Raw genomic sequence first — 10,819 nt, 5'->3', positions numbered from 1 at the left:
GTGTTCGGCTCACCAGACAATTACAGGTCCGAAGAAATCATGTTCCAAGTGGCCCCGCTCAGCAGCGGATACCACGCTATATTAGGACGAGAGGCGTTCACAATTTTCCAAGCCGTACCCCATTACGGGTACATGAAGCTCAAAATGCCTGGGCCCGGCGGGATAATCACTCTCGTTAGTGATCCGGACATAGCACTCCGCGCCGAAAACAAAACAGCCGCATTAGCCCTGGAGGCACTATCCGAAGCCCTAGCGGCAGAGGAACTCACCGCGCTGTGCGCTATGGTGCACAGAGACGACGTGATACTCGATAAGATATCCAAGTCCACCTCCTTTAAACCAGCGGACGAAATTATAAAATTCCAGGTCCACCCAACGGACCCGACAAAGACGGCCTCCATCGGGGCACAGTTGAACCCTGATGTAGACGCCGCGCTGCGAGAATTCCTTCGGGAAAATTGGGACATTTTCGCCTGGCATCCTTCAGATATGCCAGGAATCCCTCGCTGGTTGGCAGAGCATAGCCTAAACATCCTAAAAGGGTTCAAGCCAGTCAAACAGGCTCTTCGACGATTTTCCGAACCCAAAAGACAGGCAATGGGAGAAGAACTAGCCAAACTATTGGAAGCCGGATTCATCAGAGACATCAAACATCCGGATTGGCTAGCAAACCTGGTAATGGTACCAAAGAAGGACAGATCCTGGCGCCTATGTGTCGATTTCAAAGACCTAAATAAAGCCTGCCCAAAGGATCCCTTCCCCCTCCCCCGCATCGACCAAATCATCGATGCCACTGCAGGGCACGATTCATTGTGCTTCCTGGACGCATACTCCGACTATCATCAAATCAAGATGGCAGAAGCGGATCAAGCCGCAACGGCGTTCATTACTCCATATGGACCATTTTGCTTCAACACGATGCCCTTCGGACTTAAAAACGCCGGCGCAACATATCAGCGCATGATTCAGACATGTCTGGCTACCCAGATCGGCAAAACAATAGAGGCATACGTAGACGACGTAGTCGTCAAAACCAAACACGTCGAAACTCTAGTAGACGATTTGAGGGTCACATTCGACAACCTCCGAGCATATGACATCAAGCTGAATCCGGAAAAATGCGTTTTCGGCGTACCAGCCGGAAAGCTCTTGGGCTTCATTGTATCCGGTAGAGGAATTGAAGCAAATCCGGCCAAAATCCGAGCCCTATCACAGCTGGATATTCCAAAAAACCTCAAACAGATCTAGAAATTGACTGGATGCGTGGCGGCTCTCAGCCGCTTTATCTCCCGCCTAGGAGAAAAGGCATTGCCCCTCTATCGCCTCCTCAGGCACACCGAACACTTCGAGTGGACGGATGCTGCCACTGCTGGACTCGAAGAAATAAAGGCCATATTGGCAACGAATCCGGTCCTGGCTGCGCCCAACCTGGGCGAACCTATGTTGTTATACATCGCGACAACACATCAAGTAGTAAGCGCGGTGCTCGTCGTAGAACGAGAGACAGAAGGGCATAAATTCCCTCTTCAAAAACCAGTGTACTACGTATCCACTGTTTTAAACCCCTGCAAGTCCCGTTACCCGCACTATCAAAAGATAGCGTATGTGGTGTTCATGGCATCCTGGAAGCTCCGACACTACTTTCAAGAGTGTTTGATAACAGTGGCCTCCGAAGTACCCCTAAATGACATTATAAATAACCGCAACGCAACGGGAAGGATTGCAAAATGGGCCATTGAGCTCTTACCATTCGATATAACTTACAAACCCCGGCGAGCTATAAAGTCGCAAGTTTTGGCTGACTTTATCGCTGAGTGGACTGAAGCCGAACTCCCTATAGAGTACGGCGCATACTCCAATTGGATTATGCATTTCGACGGCTCCAAAATGTTGGCCGGATTGGGGGCTGGCATCGTACTAACGTCCCCAACCGGGGACAGAGTCCAATACGTACCTCAGATAATGTACACGGACTCCAACAACGCAGCCGAATACGAGGCCCTCTTACATGGCCTCCGGATGGCAATCTCCATGGGCATCCAACGCCTAGAGGTGCGCGGGGACTCAAACCTCGCAATATCCCAAGTAAATGGAGACTTTGACGCCAAGGATCCAAAAATGGCAGCCTATCGCAACGCTGTCCTTAAAAATGTCAGCTCGGTTCGAAGGACTTGAATTCCACCACGTAGCCAGAGATAATAACCAAGCGGCCGACGTATCGGCACGCATCGGCGCAAAACGTGACGCTGTCCCTCCAAATATCTTCCTGGAACGGCTGTTCAAGCCATCCGTACTATGGGAAGAGGAGTCCGGAAATAACAAACCGGAGGCAGCCGCAGAGCAATATGACATAACCGGCGATCCAGCCGACGAAACAACACCCTCAGCTCACGACATAATGGTAGTAATCGCCCCATGGACAGAGCCGTTCCTAGCCTACTTGCTTAGGCAGGAACTCCCCGAAGACCATAATGAGGCCCGCTGCGTAGTCCGGCGATCTAAAGCCTACAAGGTCCATGAGGGAGAACTCTATAAGAAAAGCACAACCGGAGTCCTTCAAAGGTGTATCTCTGAAGAGGAAGGGCGAGACCTTCTGGCTGAAATTCATGCCGGACTAGGCGGACACCACGCCGCAGCCCGGGCCCTTGTAGGAAAGGCATTCCGTACAGGATTTTATTGGCCGACGGCCCGGGCAGATGCTCAGGACTTAGTCCAAAGATGCGTCGGTTGTCAGCTCTATGCTAATCAGAGCCACATGCCACCCACCGCCCTCAAAACTATACCCAGTACCTGGCCGTTCGCGGTCTGGGGGCTTGACATGGTTGGACCACTTAAAGGGGGAACCCACAAGCAAAGGTACCTATTGGTCATGGTGGATAAATTCACCAAATGGATAGAGGCCAAGCCAGTTAAAACGGCAGAGTCCGGACCAGTGATAGACTTTATATCCGGGGTAGTACACCGTTATGGTGTCCCCCACAGCATCATCACCGATAACGGCACGAACTTCACGGCTGATGAGGTTAAATCATGGTGCAAAAATATGGGCATCAAGCTCGATTACGCTTCAGTCTATCATCCTCAAACCAACGGTCAAGTGGAACGAGCAAATGGTCTAATAATGAGCGGCATCAAACCCAGACTAGTGCGGTCCCTTACGAAATCTGACACGCACTGGGTAGAGGAGCTCGACTCCGTACTCTGGGGGCTGCGGACAACGCCTAACCGTACTACCGGATTCACACCATTTTTTATGGTATACGGCGCAGAAGCAGTTTTGCCCTGCGACATCATTCATGACTCACCTCGAGTGTGCATGTACGAAGAAAGAGAAGCCGAGCTGGATCGGCAGGACAGCTTGGATGCATTGGAGGAAGAACGCGACGTCGCCAAGGCTCGTTCCACATTCTATCAGCAGCAGGCTCGAAGATACCAAAGCAGAGAAGTACGGGCCAAGACTTACAACGTTGGCGAACTGGTTCTATGCCTGCCGGACAAGAAAAAGGACAAGCTCAAGCCCAAATGGGAAGGCCCCTTCATCATCGATAAAGTCTTGACCGGCGGAGCGTACCGTCTACGAAATGCGTCGGATAACTGACTTGAGCCGAACCCATGGAACGCAGCCCGCCTCCGAAGATTCTATGCCTAGCGCCGGATTAAGAGTTCGTCCCTTTCCCCCGTCCAAATTTTTTTTACTTCAGCTGCCTTTTGTTTATCTTTTTCTTCTCAACCCTATTCATCAAAGCCTTAAAAGGCCTACTTGCGCATCGTTCGCGCGCAATTGATGTGCTATCCACACTCATTATACCTGGGGGCTTCTTTACCAGAAGCTTAATTATAAGGGCTTCATGCCCAGCACATTTGTCAAGCCTCCACATGTACCTTTTATTCACCATTATATGCATCGATATGACTTAAGTTTTGGCCAAGCTGGGTTGCCTGGCTCCTGTGCTTACCCCTACATTCCCGATTGTTCGGCTAGGAGGTAAAGGGAGCATCTCTGCGATTGTTACTGCCGGGTCAGTCGGATGTGTACCTCAAACTGGGTGAAGCCGAAAGCTAGCGTTCTTAAGGGAATATTCGGTCGGTGACTTAAAAGATGATTTTTTATCTACTTATTTATCTGCCCCCAGATGTTTTTCTGCTTTTTTCGCAGTCCGGACATGCACTTTAGGGCATGCCACCCCCAGAGGAAAGGAACCCTTAACGGAACTATTCTCCCTGGAAGATGTTTCTTACTACCCATGTAATATAACATAACTAGTTGGGCACTTGTCTGATAAAGCACTAATGACCCCTACGCCTGGTCTCCATGCATACCCCGGTTGTTTCATAACCAAGAAGGTATTCGGACACACTCCGGACTCTAGGGTCCCGAGGTCGAAGCGAAAAGGTCGGCAAAGACAAACGATCTACAATCCGGCTAGAAGGCATTTTACATGTCATTTTATAATACATTGTCAAATCGACTGATTGTATTCTTCCTCAATCCCGTCTAACAGGTTGTCTAATTTACAGTCCTGTTGGGAAAATTTAGCGGCCAACTCTACTTGGCCGTATACTAAACTCACAGGGATCTCCTTCCCATCGGGCCCCACAGGTCCGACTTCGGCCATGTGGTTGGGATCCGCCTTCTTGTACCGCGTCTTTACCATGGCCCAGGCCTCCCTGGCACCTTGGCGGCAGGCCGAAATCTTCCATAAATGGAAGCGCTTCCGCACTCCCTGAAGTTTCTCCGCAAGCTCCCCAAGACCCTCGGGTAAGGAGAAGGCTGGCCATAAAGCCTGGATGACGCCGCTCATTGCCTGCCGAACTCGTTCGATCAGTCGCAACAATTCGGGAAGTTGATCACCCGTTGATACGGGCATCTCCTCCGCAGGGCGACCTGTGAGCATACCTGCAGACATATTTTGTCAAATCGACTTCCTCGCCGAACTCTTATTTTCAAAGGAGTTCGCTCAAGCACTTACTATAGATGCCGCGACGAAGCCGCTGATTCTCCTTAACGGAGCCCGACAGCTCGGCCCGAACGCCTTTTCAGCTCTTCTCCAAGCTGGGCATGGGCATCCTGGAGCTTGTTCCTTTCATGCTGCACCTTATGCAGCACCCTCTCGCCGGCCTTTAGTTGGCGCAGAAGTTCTTGCCTGTCCGGATCTTGTCCGGCAGCACCTGCAACGTCATTTTTTAGACTTGCGCAAAAGCCAAACGCTACTTATCTTTCTAAAATAATGCGTTACCAGGAGAGGTCCTTGTGTTTCCTCCTGCGCCAGAGAGTGCGGCCTCAAGATGGGCCTTGCACTCTTGCAGCTCCTGAGACAGTTGGGTATTCTTCTCGGTTAGATCCTACGTTTCATATGATCCTTAAATCAGTTAATATAACTACTTTAAGTCTCGGGGGCTACTGGCATATATAACTGTTAAATTCTCTTACCCGTATGTCTTTTACATACTGCTCCGTGGCTCTGGTAAAACCATCTTGAGCAGCACGAAGGTGCGCGTCCCCCGCGTTAAAGGCATTCAACGCCTCGGGGGAGAAGCACGCGTCATGAAATACTGGCCGGCGGCGCCTGTGATTCATGGCACTCTCCACCTCAGACTTGGTGGCGGACAGTCTGTCGGCATCCTCCGTCGGAGGAACGTCCGGCTCATGCCTTGCGCTCGCCTCCCCCTCCAGACCAGGTGCTGGAGCCTGGCTGGTAGAGGTTGGATTGGCAACCTCCACGCCCGCAGTCCGGCGGGCGCTTTTTTCCCTACAAAAGTCATGAGCACTCAAACGCTTCCTAGGAATGTTGCTCTAAATAATGAATTGTGAGCTACACCTTTGCGGCGACGTTTCAGTCCGTGCCGCGCTCCTCTTCCGCCTACTGGTCCAGACTGGCCTTTGTTGGTCAGCCACCGCGGGCTCGGCTTCTCGCCCTAGGGGCGCCTCCTGCACAGCGCCATCATATACGGTGGTCAGAAATAAGCAAGGAAGGAATGACGGTGTCAGGACTTCGGTCGCAATCACCTGGGAAGCCGGATATAGTCCGGGATAGTCGGCCATGATGGCGACTAAAGCATTGTCCATGCTGAGTTGGTGGAACACCCCGTCGATTAGGTCCACCTTTATGTCCGGATCCTCTTCGGAGGCCGGATCCCGGGATCTCTCTGGATCCTCGGGTTGCGGAGCTGGACTTAGCATGTCCTCCATGATCCGGCGCAGCTCCTGCGTCGAAAGAAGAACACAATATAAGAAACTTAAGTTTCAAAAAGCATGGGTCGGGCACGCAGAGTGTTCGCTTACCCAAGGCCGGGGATTATTCATGGAGAACCCATTTAACGGGTTCGTCCGAAGGAAATCCTCCTTCTCCCCCTTATACAGGCCGGACAGGATCGTCACCAGGTCTTCGACCGAATCCGGCCCTTTGCGGCCATGACGGTGGCATCGTCCTCCCCGTTGAAATCCCACATGGGGTGGCCCCTGTATTGTAGTGGCTGCACCCCCCGCATAATGCATGTTGCCATGACTCCAATCATGGTCAACCCGGAATGGGCCAGTAACCTTATTCGGCCCATCAAATAATGGACGCTCTTGTCTTCCTCCAGTTGGGGGCTCCGCGGACGCCAACTAAGGCATTTCTTCAGAGGAGCATTGCTGAACTCCGGGAGGCCGATCCGAACAGGGTCCGTCAGCGGAGCGTCTTCTATATAAAACCATTCCGAAGGCCAGTCTTCGGACGCCTTCTTAGGGGTTCCGGATGGATATCTGGTCCCGGCAATGCGCCATATTTCAGCGCCGCCCACTTGATATATGGACCCCTCGTGAGAGCGGGGTACAAGGCAGAACAACCTCTTCCACAGCGCGAAATGGGGCTCGACGCCCAGGAATAGCTCGCAAAGAGCTACGTAACCCGCAATATGCAGGATTGAGGCGGGCGTGAGGTCATGAAGCTGGAGTCCGTAGAACTCCAGGAGCCCGCGGAGGAATGGATGTACAGGAAATCTGAGTCCCCTTATCAGATAGGGGACGAAGCATACCCGCTCCCCTTTGTTGGGACTTGGGGTAACCTCCACTTGCTTCCCACCTTTGTAGGTGGCCAGCCCGGCTCGAACCGGAACCATGAAGGCCGGAGGGAGATATCCCCCCGCTTGGAGCTTCACCAGCTCGTTGTGTGGAACAGAGCATCTCCTCCAATCTCCTGGCAAAGGGCTGGGAGCGCGAGAAGAGGAGCCGCGTTGACGGTCCATGATGGAATGGATTCTTGGTCGAAAGCGCTCCGATGAGTATTTGCGGGAGGAAGATGGTGATTTGGATCTGGATTCTTGCCTCCCTTATAGGCAGATTATTCGCACAACTAGGGGGTAAAACATAAAATACACCCTGGCTTTTCACATTCGCACGACACGTGGAAGAAGGCCATTATTGGGCGTGGAAGCCAAGACACGCAACATTGATGAGGAAGTTGGACACTGTTCGGCAGGTACGTAGAACTTGAAGGAGAACCCGCCTTGCAACGCCGAAGACTACACACATGCTGGACTTATCGTCATTGAAGCCTGGTTCGGGGGCTACTGAGGGAGTCCCGGATTAAGGGGTGTCCGGATAGCCGGACTACCATTATCGGCCGAACTATCATCGGCCGGACTATCATCATCGACCGGACTCCAAGACTATGAAGATACAAGATTGAAGACTTCGTCCCATGTCCGGATGGGACTTTCCTTGGCGTGGAAGGCAAGCTTGGCGATACGGATACGTAGATCTCCTACCATTGTAACCGACTCTATGTAACCCTAGCCCTCTCCGGTGTCTATATAAACCGGATGGCTCTAGTCCGTAGAACAACAACAACCATTACAATCATACCATAGGCTAGCTTCTAGGGTTTAGCCTCCTTGATCTCGTGGTAGATCCACTCTTGTAAACAACCACAATATCAATATCAATCAAGCAGGACGTAGGGTTTTACCTCCATCAAGAGGGCCCGAACCTGGGTAAAACATCGTGTCCCTGGTCTCCTGTTACCATCCGCCTAGACGCACAGTTCGGGACCCCCTACCCGAGATCCGCCGGTTTTGACACCGACAACGGGGCTAACTTGTACCTCACCATCGTTGTCATCAATATCGACATGGTTAACACCCTTGTTGGTAGCCCCGGGCATGACTGAACCGTTCTCATCAATATGATCTTTCCAAGACATAACCTCAAGATCCTCTAAAAGCTCCAGAACCCTCTGCAGAAACTTTCATAGAACTTATTATGACCTATGTAAGAAGCACTCCAAGTTGTAGAATGAACTCATATTGCAGAATGTACCACAGTGAAAAATGATAAGACGTAATGATAATTGTATGCCCATTGTTATTTCCACCAACCATCATCAGTTGTTACATATTTTCCCCTCAAGTCCCAACCAAGTCCTGAAAGCAGCAGGTCTATTTCGAATCCTACCAGCTTCTCTTTAGCACAAATCTCTCAAAAGAAGCTCGAGAAGTAAATGCATCTCAATTTGCTTTGGGTATCTTACCTTCTTTATCTGTACACCCTCATAAATTGGCTATCAAATATGCATAGAACTCTTACATTAAGAAAATTTCATAAGAACAAAAACATTTCTGCCAGGTTTGGTGCCGAGGAGAGCACATGCATAAAGAAGATATAGATTACCATGGAGCATATATGCGCTAAAAATTTGCTGCCACTATGGCACAGATCAGTCATCATACACAACAAGGATGTACTCTACGCTCTTGCTAGAGAAAGCACACACATGAACAACAAGCATAACTCTGAAACTTTGCTGCCACTGTGCCATAGATCAACCATAAACAACAATCATATGCTCTAATTTTACTGCAAACTCTTGCAACCAAACAGCAAGCATATACATGTGAAAAATCTTGGATATATTGGGTTTTGAAACACATGTGAAAATCTTAGGTGCACACAGGAAAACACCCAATTAAGAAATCAATAGCAGTAGCACCGGGGAGAGGAAAGGAGAGAATGGCCTTACCTTGCTGCTGACCGGGGGGAGGGGGGTCTAAAGTACATCTGAGAGGAAAGGAGAGAATGGCCTTACCTTGTTGCTGACTGGCTGGTCGACGAACAGGGGGTTTGCAGGCGAGCTGAGGGCTTGGGGAGGGAGGACCAGGTTAGCGCAGATGCAGGATAGCTCTGCTAGTGGGGGAGCGCAACTGTGGAGGAGAGGAAAGGAGACCCGGGGATGTGGCTTCGGCTAGTGCAGGGTCATTGCGAGCGTCGAGGGTTGCCGAAGACGCACCGCCCCTCCCTCACCGAAGCCAGACAAACCTTATTGTAGTAGACAACCGGGAAGTCGTCATGCTAAGATTCCATAGGACCAACGCACCAGAGTAGCAACCATCGCCGATGAAGAAAGTCATAGATCAAAAGGATTAAACCTTTAAACGCCTATAGTACTGCTCCCTTCCTTTTATCTTTGGGTATAAGATTTATGTGAAGTCAAATTTCATAAATTTAAATTTATGAAGTTTAATTATACCAACTTTGTAGAAAAGAAATAGGGCGACATTGTGTGTCCGCCGGTGGATAATATAAAAAGATCGACAACCTCCATGACCATTGGGTGAAGCCGCGGATGGCCGTTCGATCTACCTACGTGACGAGTCATCTTTACAACAAGTGTGTTGTTGTAGTATTTTCTGCAACATAAGTCTTGTTACAGAATGTTTTTGTATGAGGGATCTTGTTGCAGATTTTTTCACAACAAAGGTCTTGTTGCAACAAAGATCTTATCTTTGATTGCTTTTTATGAAGTCGCACTGGGGGCATCTTTGTTGCACATATTTTTTTGAGAGGGACACACATTTATTTGTGATTTGTGAAAATACTCTTTGTGCTTCACTTATATCTTTTGAACTAGACAATTGCTCTAGTACTTCACTTATATCTTTTAGAGCACGACGGTGGTTATATTTTAAAGAAATCGTTACTTATAGTATTTTGAGAGTTTGATAACGGTAATTGCAATATGCATGGGTTATGAAGTTGGTCCGAATATGATATGTATTCAAGAGGGATATAATAAAAACTTTCATGTAGATACTAAATATGATAAGTTTGATTCCTTGCAATAGTTTTGAGATATAGAGATGGTGATACGTGGGTTGTACTAGTGAATGATTGTGGTTTAGTAAGAACATTGGTGTTAAGGCTTGTGATTCCCGAAGCATGCACGTATAATCTCCCATTATGCTAAGGAGTTGGAGCATGATTTATTATTGATTGTCTTCCTTATGAGTGGCGGTCGGGGATGAGCGATGGTCTTTTCCTACCAATATATCCCCCTAGGGGCATGTGTAGTAGTACTTTGCTTTGAGGGCCGCAATAAGTATGTGAGTTTTTTATGACTAATGTGAGTCCATGGATTATGCACACTCTCATCTTTCCGCAATTTGCTAGCCTCTTCGGTACCGTTCACTGCCCTTTCTCACCTCGAGATGTGATGCAAACTTCACCGGTGTATCCAAACTCCGTGATATGATATGCTCTATCACATATAAGCCTCCTTATATCTTCCTCAAGACAGCCACCATACCTACTTATTATGGCATTTTCATAGCCACTCCGAAACATATTGCCATGCAACTTCCACCGTTCCGTTATTATGACACACATCATCATTGTCATATTGATTTGTATGATCATATAGCTGACATAGTATTTGTGGCTCAGCCACCATTCATCATTATCATACATGTTACGCTAGATCATTGCACATCTTGGTACACTGCCAGAGGCATTCATATAGAGTCATATTTTTTTCTAGTATCGAATTGCAATTAAATAGAAGTG

The sequence above is a fragment of the Triticum aestivum genome, chromosome 3B, assembly GCF_018294505.1.
Source record: "Triticum aestivum cultivar Chinese Spring chromosome 3B, IWGSC CS RefSeq v2.1, whole genome shotgun sequence".
Lineage (NCBI taxonomy): Eukaryota > Viridiplantae > Streptophyta > Magnoliopsida > Poales > Poaceae > Triticum > Triticum aestivum.
The sequence above is the reverse complement of the archived record's forward strand: the minus strand, read 5'-3'. Positions refer to the sequence as shown.